This window comes from Pseudopodoces humilis, chromosome 12, assembly GCF_049639895.1.
Source record: "Pseudopodoces humilis isolate 2021_Gansu_Grassland_sample_001 chromosome 12, ASM4963989v1, whole genome shotgun sequence".
NCBI lineage: Eukaryota > Metazoa > Chordata > Aves > Passeriformes > Paridae > Pseudopodoces > Pseudopodoces humilis.
Window position 1 is genome coordinate 20,698,389 of NC_142211.1, and position 11,500 is coordinate 20,709,888.

General features: G+C 43.3%; 1 pseudogene; it reads right to left on the reverse strand.

The window, feature by feature from the left end:
- Window positions 1–1,558: 1,558 nt before the first annotated feature.
- On the reverse strand, window positions 1,559–2,883 carry LOC148183488 (uncharacterized; annotated as a pseudogene).
- Between the last annotated feature and the right edge of the window lie 8,617 nt (window positions 2,884–11,500).

Consider the following 11,500-nt stretch of genomic DNA (forward strand, 5'->3'; position numbering starts at 1 on the left):
TCTTTCCACAGTGCTCTGTCTACATGCACTACTCCAAAAGCATACTTTGAGTCAGTCCATATGTTTACCCTTTTCCCTTCACTTAATTCTAGTGCTCTGGTTAAGGCAACCAGTTCTTCCCTCTGGGTAGATGTATTTGGTGATAATGCTTTTGCCTCCACTACTGTACTGACTGTTGTTACCGCATATCCGCCATATCTGGTTCCGTTCTCCACTAAACTGCTTCCATCTGTGAATAGCTCCCACTCTGGCTGCTCTAGTGGGATGTCTTTTAGGTCTTCTCTTGCCGAATAGGTGTACTCTATTACTTCTACATAGTCGTGCTCTAATGGGCCTTCTTCAGTTGTGGTACCTAGGAACAAGGCTAGATTAAAGAGGTTAGTTGTCTTTAGTGTGACATCATCCTGCTCAGTCAGGATTACCTGGAATTTCATCTTCCTGCTTGGAGATAGCCAATGGCCCCCCTTTTGTTCTAAAACAGTGGTTACCATATGTGGCATGTAGACATTTATGTGTCTATTCATCTACCCTGTCATCCCAAGGAAAACTCACAGCTCATGCAGGTTCTGGGGTTCTGGAATAGCACAAATAGCTTGAATATGGTTAGTACCCAGCTTACATTGCCTTTGTGAGATTTCATATCCCAAGTAAATCAGTCTGCCAGGCAATTTGTGCCTTTTCTTTAGACACCTTATATCCTCCCATTCCCAGCTGATTTAAAATTTCAATTGTTACCTTTATGCAGGTTGTTTTCTCTTCTGTAGCTATCAGGATATCATCAACATACTGTAACAGCAGGGATTGTTCTCACGGTACTTGCCCATTCTCAGTCCAAATCTCCAGCTCCTTAACCAGCTGGCTTCCAAATAAGGTCAGACTGTTCTTGTATCCTTGTGGGAGTCGTGTTCAGGTGAGCTGAGTTTTCCTTCCATTTTCTGGATTTTCCTATTCAAAGACAAACAGTTTCCTACTTTCTTTGTCAAGGGGTATGCAGGAAAAGGCATCTTTTAAATCAATTACAGTAAACCATTTATATTTCTCTTTTTCGGATGTTAACAATGTGCAAGGATTAGCTACCACTGGGTAAATATCTTTAGTTATTCCATTTATTGCTCTCAAATCCTGTACTAGTTTGTATTGGTAAACACAGAAATTTGGGCTCTAGTGTTAACTACAGAAGTAATAGGTGCACGTTTAGGACCCACTATTGCTAAAATCAGTATGTCTCCAGTTTTGTTATTTCTAGTGAACATTTTAAATACAACCAACCTCCACCCCTCTGCTCACCCATGAGAAGCAGAGGTACCAGTTTCCCTGATTCTAAGGCTCTTTGGGCTCCACTCCCAGAAGTTGAGAAGAAGATTGATTTGGCTTACAGCCCAGAGCTTGTGGAGGTGTGATGGGTTATACAATGGGGCATTCGATACAATGAACTTGAGACAGTGCCAATTAGAAACTACTTTATTCAACTTTTAAGTGATAAGCCATCCATTACATTTCTGGGGACCCCCTTCTTTATCTTTAGTGACCACCAATACTGGTGGTTAGAGATTTGTTTTCACTTTTCTGGGTTTTTGTTAAGAGAACCAATGTATCTAACACCCTTTGCTTTCTCTGATTTTTCTTCTGGGATTTTTACAGGTCCATTATTTCTAATGTAATTAATTAGCTCTTTTGCAACTTTTTTCCCTGTCCAGATTTTATGGTACCTAGCAGGAGAATGCAATTGTGAACCTGTTGGCTGAGAGGGGGTGGTGAAGGGAGTAAACCCAGGATCAGTGGAACCAGGTCGATCAGTCAGGTTCCCAAGAAATCTATCTATTCTATCCACAGGGGTTATAGCTGCTATGTTTTTTTTGGAGGAAAATTGCTGTAGGTTTAAGTGATTCTGGAAGGCCTTGAATTAAAGGGGTCATAATTTCAGTTTTCACAGGTAACAACATGAGTGATTTACAACCAGCAATTAATTTTCTTTTGTGTATCATTTGCAAGCAGGCAGCATTGTGAGTGTTTTCCAGTAGTTGGTTGGGGGTACCAACTATAGCTATAGGGTCCCCCCTTTCCAAGGGGTTAAGCCCCTCTGCCCAATAAGCTGCGTGCTGAGTTAGGGACCTTGGGTTACGTCTGTCTCCTGCTGTTAAGAATACTTCATGTCCCCAGTGCTTACTGGCTTTCCGTTCTCTCAATTGAACTTGATCTCCAGTGAGAGACACTTGGAATACGTATTCTGTCTCTGACTCATGAGGGAGACGCCTGTACTCCTTTTTTTAACTTAGCCAATTCAGTAGGAGTGCACGGGAGGTTTTTTTTGTTGTTGTTGTAGTTTGTTTGGGGTTTTTTTTTAGTGGTTATATGCAGATCAAGATCTTCATCACTGCTATAATTATATTCTGTTTTAATTAGAGGTTTCAAACTAGGACAGCAGTGTTCCCCATAATTTTTATCCGAGTTAGTTCCTTTTGAGGCTAAATTTCATTAATCAGAGGGGTTTCCCTCTCTTCAGCATTTTTTGAATTTTTATCATGAAGGGCTGCTCACAACAGACTGATCTTACGCCTTTCTTCATCTAATTGGTTTTTTTTGCAAAATTTCAACTAGGTTTTAGAGGGAGTCTATTATAGTTCTTTCCTCATTTCTTCACTTAAAGCAAGTTTCTATAGCTGGTGTAAGACAAGCTCCCAAAACTGAGTAGAGTATAGTTTTATTTTTGCCCAGTTTAAATTTTGTTTCATGTTGTAAATAACATACTCTATCAATCACATTTTCCAAATTAAACCAGCAACTAAGTGCCCACTCTTCCCCTCCCAGAGAAGGTCTGGTATTGTGTTTTGCTAACAGAGCATATAATGCAGCTTTACCTTCTGCACTGCCGTTTTCAGTCATTTTTACAAAGGGAAAACCACTAGAGGGAGGTATAAACTTAAATTATGCACACACACACAGCTTTTCACTTCCCTGTATGGGTGATGAGACCAAATCTGCTTGGGAAGCACTCCTTCAGTTTAAAATTCTTGTTGTCTCTTTGTTACACCAAGCAGTCAAAATTCACACACAGCAACAAGAAAAAACAGTCCTGCCCTTTTGCACTGAGATCTTTTGCAAAAGTCTGTAGACAGAGCCCTCAAACGAGCGTGGGGTGATTTTCACCTAGGCGTGTACAGTTTGTGGGAAATTCGAGTTTCCCCCCCTTCTTCACTCTTTTGGGAGTGTCGGGCTAGGTGCAGCTGGAGCGAAACATCCTTCCCCTAATACAGACTGCACAACAAAACCTGCAGCCCCCTCTGTCTTCAGAAATCCTGTCTGTGACTCCAGTTTAAATGTCATGATTCGTTAATGCCAGTGGGAGTTGTGAGAACTTAATTTCATCTCAGAGTGCAAAAAGGATACAACGGGATTTCAGTTTAAATCACAACAGCAATAATGTACCTTTATTTTAGTGCCAACAACAAGGGTTATGCGATAGAGCAGAGGAAGAGAGAGAGGGAGAGATAAAGAAAACAAAGTAAAGAGAGAAAAGAGGGGGGTTATAGCTACCAACAGACGAGACGGGGTCGCTGGGGTCTTTTTCCGTGGGGAGATCTCGCCAAAATTAACTTAGCCTTATTTAATTCTTCCCCAAAGTTACCTTGTTTCCAATATGCTAATAAGTAGCCCAAAGGAGAAGTACCTGGAACGGGAGCATTGCTGCCCAAAACCCCTTTAATCTTCTCCATATTACAACTACAATATACCACAAATGCCGAACCTGCTATGCTTTCACAGTCGTCTGATGGACGGCGGCTAGGCAATACCACCAGGAATTCCTTTAGCCCAACCAAGTGCAGCTTTCACTGCATCTTATTGGCAGGCACCCAAACCAAAGTAAAAACACCTTACCTCTTCTCCTGGGGACACTGTGAGCAGCGGATACGGTCACGTCCGGTGGGGTCTCCAAGAATCCCTCAGTGTCGACTGGAGTGAGATCGGGTCGCAAGCTCGCTCAGTAGCACTCACATGGTTCCATCTAGGGTCGCCAAAATGTTAGCGTTCAGGAACACATAATCACAGAATGATTTTATGAAGGTGCTTTATTGAAGATCTCTGGGTGTCAGGGGGACACATACCCAAATCTGACCCGACTTGGTTTTGAGTTGAACATATTATTATACTCTATCATTATATAACTTACATACTAATTATTAAACTTACATTGTTCTATTGTATGCATTGATTTTACCCAAGCATGGATTTCTCGTGATCCCCCCAAACCCCTAACATAGTTTCTCATGATTCTTTAAACAATAATTATATCTAATCACATCTAACAGTTATATCTTTTATCATATACTGACTACACAGGTGCAGTTTGACCTGATCTTTAGCAAACACAAGGCCTAACATTTCCCAGGGCCTACTTTTAACACTTTTCCCAGGGCTTGCCAAGCCTAACTTTCTTTCTAACTCCCTGAATTTTCTATGATTTTAAAATCTTTTACTATCATCATCACAGTAGCCTATAAATCTCCCCACCTCTTGGCCAACTGCACCTTGATTTTGAAACAGACTATAAAAGTGACTTTCTAAGTTAACTTCTTCAAGATCTCCCCACGGAAGAAGACCCCGGTGACCCTGTCTGGTCCGTTGGTAGCAATAACTCCCCCATCTCTCTCTTTGCTTTGCTTTCCTTATCTCTCTCTCTCTCCCTCTCCTCTATCTCATAACTCCTGCTGTTAGTACTAAAATAAAGATGCACTTTTGCTGTGATTTAAACTGAAATCCCTTTGTGTCTTTTTGAACTCTAAAGTCAAACAAACCTCTCATGACTCCCGCTTGTATTAGTGGTTCATGACAGCTTGTAGACGATCACTGTACCACCGTTTAATATAGACCCAGTATCCAGGCTGGAACAGATGTGCAGGTGTGTCCAGTCCTATGGGTCTGGATAGTACGATGCAATTCTGGAGCTTTTGCAAAGTGGAACTTAAAGCTATTAGATATCTCTGTAAATCAAGTTTCCCCTTCATGTGAATTTCACCTGGAATATGTGTAATCTGATATGGTCTGCCATACAATATTTCATAGGGACTGATGTTATTCCTCTGCCTTGGTTATATGCAGATTTTCAGTAAAGCTATAGGCAAGGCTTGAACCCATGTCATGGATGTGTCCTGACAAATTTTGCTAATGTGTGTTTAGAGAGTCCCATTGATATGTTCAACTTTAAAACTCGCTTGGGGTCTATAGGGTGCATGCAGATTCCAAGTAATCCCCAAAATCTAACTTCCTTAACCACTGTTGCAACAAAGGGTGTCCCCTATCTGATGACATCCACAACTGTGCAGGTTTTGCAATAATTGACATTTGGTGAAGAAGGAAGAAGCCACCCAGAGAGATGATTTTTCTGGGAGGAGCTTCTAAGAGCAAAAACCAATGAATGGCTAACTCTGAGAACTGACAACCTATTAAACCATTTAGAAGCTAGATCCGCCTCTGTGAAATAAACATTTTGAAGACCTGGGAAAGCTCTCTCTTGCTTCCAGCTTTGAAGAGGTAACTGGGTGCCAGTCAGGCTGGCTCTGCTCTGCCACGGCCTGCGCAGCCTGGTGGGGCCAGGCCAGATCCCAGTGGCTCCTGGGAACAGGAAGCCGCAGGGCCCTGGCCGAGGCTGGGCCAGGCTGCAGCTGCTAGCATCTTGCCAACACTAAGCCCTGCCCCACTGCCGGCCCCCCCCGAACCGGGGTCCACTGGGCTTCTGGGCCAGGCCCCCTCCACCATGGCCCCCGCATGGCCCCAGCAGCTGCCGGGCAGAGGCAGGGGAAGCCACCAGACCACAGCTGAAATTGAAGGAAATGGGCCAGAGACAAGCCATGCAGCCAAAGGGGCCACTGCCATTCTGGCTGGGCCCCCTGAGATCTTGGCGCAGCTCCCAGCAAAGCCTGAAATCCATCATCGTGACTGCTTTGACCACTGCCCGGCAGAAACCATCATGACCATCTGCAGGCCTGGGCGATATATTAACTCTTTCACTGCACAGATGAAACTTACAAAACATTTATCCTCTCTCAAGTGAGAGAAAAGGACAGAGTGAAGACACATAGAGAAACAACATGAAGACACCAAGGTCAGTAAAGGAGTCAAGTCCTAGACGGAATGACAATGAGGAGATGCCTTAGTATTGGGCTGAAAGTTCTTTTGTTAAGGCCACGGAGATGGACTATGATACACTAAAATATCCCCTTTAATTCATGAAAAAGTATGGGGGATCGAGTGTTCAAACTATAGACATGAGTAGAGGCATCAGTAATGAAGCAAAGAAGATGTTGAAGTAGCTGTGATCCCATGAGAAGCTTGAAAAGAGAGAACTCAAACAAGGGACCACAGTGAATCCCATTCAAACTTGGATGCAGACTTATCATTGGCCAGGGAGCTGGGTGGTGCAGAGTACCTGACCAATCAGTTGTCCAAGCACGGGAATTTTGAACCCCCTGTAAAAGAGGGTGCCGAACAATAAACTGGGATGTTTGTCACATGAACTATCGGTGAGTCCTCGTGTGTCTGTCTCCTACCTACGACTGTAACGTAATATGTGGTGAATTCCCAACGTGATGACATAGCCATTTCCGTGTGCAGAGAAGAGGAAAGAGAGGACAGCTCGTGCAGAGCCTGTCTGCAGCAAAAAAGCTGCCAAAAATATGGTGAGAAAGGAGAGCCGCCAAGCAGTGAATAAGCTGAAAAAATGAAGGCAAAGAAAGCCTTACTACAGCGAAAAAGCTGCCAAAAATGGTGTGGAGAGCCAACCAAGGCGTGAAGAGCCGACCAAAGTCCTGACTCCTTTTGTAAATACCCCTAAAATAGAAGAACGGCGCCAAGATGTCATGGAGTTACTTTACCTTTAAGAAAGTTTAAGTTGCTGGGAACTGCCTGGAGTCTTTTCTCCTGACCAATTATCGGTCATTGCTGAGAATTGACAGCAGTTTAGGCCATTGAAAAGTGGGATCAACTTGTGAACCCTACCTTAAAGTGTAAAACCAGAGCTCTCTTGGTTCTCTTTGTTTCCTGGCTGGGAAGGGTGGCGGAGCTCCAGGCCTCCCGTTCCCTGCCCAGGCCATGCGGCCGGGTGGGGACTGGGCTGGGCCCAGCGTCTCCCGGCCGGGAGATGCGGGCCCTGCGGAAAAAGTTTTCTCCGGGCTCCGGCCGGGCCGGGCCGAGCCGATCTCTGGCTCGGCTGCAGGTTTTTTGCTGTAACTAAATTCAGAAAAGAAACTGCTGAGTGAAGAAGGAGAGAGGCTCTGGACCTGCAGCGGGCTGGGCGCGGCGCCTACACTCTCCAGAGCAGCCATGAGGAACTTTCCATCGCAGACGGCTCCAGCTCCTGCACCGGCCGAGGCCACAGAACTACCTACAACAGCCTGGGCAAGATTTTAACTCTTTCATTTCCCAGATGAGACGTGCGGATTAATCTTTTTATCCAGACAGAGAAAAAGAGAGTGATCAACATGAAAAGAGACTTTATAAACTACCAGTGACAGGAAAGAAAAGAAGCTTCAGAAAAGGTAGAGAATTAAGAAGATGCTTTAATTAAGCTGAAATATCTTTCTGTTAAAACTATGGAAATGGACAATAAGGTCTTGAAAACACTCCTTTAATTCATGACAGTAAATAGGGAGGAATAGAGTGTTCAAAGTGTAAATTTTGAGTAAAAAAGTAGAGTAATTATGGTACAGTGAAGTGCTGGAAGATTTGAAGCCTTGAGAGGCAATGAGAAAACTGTTTTCTGGTGATGCTCACAGAAACAGATGAAGAAGACTTTTTGCCTTTGAATAACTTATCCTTAAAAATCCCATCCCTAGACTCATGGCCCATACACACTTGAGAGTGATGTGAAAATGGGAGGAGTGGGCTCTAATAACAGCAGCTCTGGGCAGCTAACATTAGAGCAATGGAAAACTATAACAAAAATAGTTTTTCTTGTGAGAAACTCCATAAATTAACAGGAAGAAACTTCTGTTTCTCTATAAAGACTGGTGAAAAGACTGTAGCAAGAATTGGGACTGTTTTAACCATCAAAGTTCCAAAGTTTTTGTCTCTTTTGTCATGTGAACAAGGGAATAGTGGGTAGACAGGGGATGAAAAGGTTTTTCTGGAAGTTTATTCTGGTGTTCTTATTGTAGTTTGTCAATAAACTTTTCTTTTTTTTTTCCTTTTAAGTTTTATGCCTGTTTTGCTCTTGTTCTAATCCATATCTCACAGCAAGAAATAAGTAATTTTCTTAGTTATTGGTTTAAAACCATGACACAAGAAAATGGGAGGATGGTTTTCACTGGAAGAAAACACAGTCATTAAAATATGGACCCTCTTTTTACTTCAGCGGGGAGTAAAGTATGTGCTATTGGAGTCTCAGGCACAGAAAATGTCCCTTTATCTGTGCTGACAGGCTCAGACACTCAAGAGAACACTGTGTTTAATTTAAGATCATGGAGAAGGCTTCTAAAACTGAGTGGAGAAGCTGGGAATGTGAATGTGTGAATTAGATAGAATTATCTTAAGTCACTGGGTGAAAAATATAGAGTTTAGATTTAGAGATACAGTAGTGAATAAGAGAAGATGGAGATTCTTGGGCATTGGTTTGTCTTTGCCTTTCTTCGTTCTTCATGGTTTTGGGTGGTATGGGGTGATTGGACACAAAGGTATGCAGTGCGGAACATGGGTGTTTGGTTATTGGTTTAAAAGTAAAAATAAATTAGTTGGCATTTGATAATTGGATAGTTTATGCTTAAAAGGCCTCGTGGACAGAGCCTGAGATCACCATTTGTAGCTTGTTAGATTAGTGTGTAGAAGTACTTACTATCTGTAAAAATGTAATATAGATAAGGTAAAATAAACATCCTAAGTCTGAACCCAAAAACCATCTCTCTGCTCGTCAATCCCGATGCTGGGGAAAACAACTGAACACTTTTACATTTGGTGCCCTTCATGTGAAGACCTCAGGATCAGGAGCCCCCTAAAACAACAGAAAAAACGCAGCTAAAAGCTGGGAAAAACCCCGGGGTAAAGAGAAAAGAAAAAAAAAAAATCAGAGAAAGAAACATCTCGGCCATCCCCGTGAGCTGGTGGGAGCAGAAAAGCCAAAAGCCAGTCCTCTGTGAGCTGCTGGACGGACCACGGACAGGGACCAGAGGAAAACTGACACAGAGGTCAGGTAAGATTTCAGGGGGAACTCAAGAATGGGAAATTCGACTTCCATGTCCGAGAGAGACATTTAAACTCTCCTAGAATTAATGATTAGAGAACATCCAATTCCTGTATAAATGGATGAACTTAAAAGTTTATTATCTTGGATACAGGCGGAATTCCCTGATATGGACCCAGAGACAATTTTCACCCCAACCCTATGGGATAATGCAAATATGTGAATTTATGAGAAAGCTACTCTTAAAAATTCGGCAACTGCAAAGCTTCTGATGGCTTCTAGAGTAATTTATGAAGTAATTTCCACTAAAGGGTGTTGGAGTCTGAGACACAGAGTGTGTGCCCTTGTTTCTGATGCTTAGCTCTGAGATCCAGAAAAACACTGAATTTCATTCAATATGAAATTCATGAGCATGTTTTCATGATGATACATGAAAACAACTGTTAAAGTTAGATAGAAAAAGCTAAAAGTGTGAGTGTGTAGATTAGAGTTTTCTTAAGTCACTGGGTGAAAAAGTTCAAGTTTAGAGTTTAAGTTTGTTTAGAAAGCAGAAGACAAGATAGAGGATTTAGACTGTTGTTTCTTTTCCTTCTTCTTCATGTTCTTCTTCTAGAGGTTTTTGGGTAATAGTAGGTGATTAGATGGAAAATGCCGCAGTGCAGCACACAGGTGTTGGTCCATTGGGTCATTAAGAAAAATAATATATGTGTCTATTGTTAATTAGATAAGAATGAGTATAAAGATAAAAGAACTGCGTAGTTCAGGGCCATTTTGTGCTTTCAAAGCCAATGTGAGCCACAAGGTGAGCCACAAGGCCATTCTGTACCATCAGAAGAAAATGAGCCAGATTGCAGTGAATTAAACTTGTGCAGATAGTCTGGAGAGACCTGCCAGGTTTTGTGATAACATCCTAATAAACACAAGAAACAAGATCCTAACAGGCTTTGGAGTTTTTGTCCTGACCCGGAGGACTGTGATAAACGGGATTCCCTGTGAGGGAATATCCCCAAGGAGCTCAGCTCAGAGGAGACTGAGAAATCCAGGAGGAAAGAAAAGTACAGAGGACGTGCAGCAGAATCAAGAAAGAGAAAAAAGAAATTAAAAAGAATTTTTAAAAAAGTTACAAAGGGAACTCAAAATTCCATGAAAAGTGAAAAGAACAGGCAAGGAGACCAGCTACTTTTTAATGCCTTTATTGAGGTCAGCTCTAGGTGGGGGAGCTCAAGGGGCTGCACACACCACTGCTGCTCCCAATGGATGGCTCAGAGGAGGAGGTGTTCAGCTTTGCTGCATGGCAGAGCTGGGGCTTCCATCCTCACAAGTGTCCCTAGGAAGACACTGGCTCGTTGTAAATCTAGGGTAGTCATGCATAGCAAGTGTTGTTTTAGTTATGGCGACGAGGTCTGGAACATCAGTAAGTTGCGCAACGTTCTCCCTTGCTCCTCAATGTAGTTTGGAGTCCGGTTTGTGCCATAGCTCACTGATTCTAGGGGTCTTTAGATGTTAATTCCACTTCCCCTGGGTGCTAACCCCCATGGGAGTTGGGCTCATCTACGTACTGGGCAGTATCATCGGTTGCCATTAGGGGGTGCCGGGAGCAGCAGAGGCAATATACAAGGCCAGGTGGCATTTTACAAGGCTGTCACAACAACAACAACATTGGTATTTAACAAACATGACACAACATGAGGTATTTTAACAAAGAAGGCACCTTATGGTGACAGAATTCTACTGCTCAAACTGTAAACATCTTTGTATACTGATCAGGAGGTCACATTTTACTCTTTACAAAAAGGACGTTATAGAGTCAAATATAGGGCGAGAGACCCCACAAACACAGTCAGGAGGGGCGGGGTCCACCCTCGCCCTTTTTGTGGAAGCGGGAACATCCCAACCCCAAACCACAGCGCCGCGAGCGCTGGAAATCCTTTCACAAGACCAAAATCCGGCAGTACAAGCCCAAAAAGACATTTTCTCCCTTCTAAAACCGGTGGGCGTAGTTCCGCCGCCCCCACAAATCAAGGAAGCCGAAAGCGGGACTCCAGGACACGGTAGACCGTTCAGCGCACAGATGGGGTGGCCCTTGCCTGCCACAGGACTGCCAAAGGCAGCAAACAGTCCACAAACTCCTCAAAACCCCCCTTCAGCAGATGGAGGCGGCCAGCCTCTGGTAAACTCCATTTTGGCGAATGCTTGCACCCTCTCTTCGGAAAACACAGGGCCACAACTCCATAACGAACCGGGGGTGATTCTGAAGTGTAGACAGCATATACATACCGAAGTGGCACCTTATAATCTGCCAGAAACTACTCCCAAGATCTCAGAAACTGT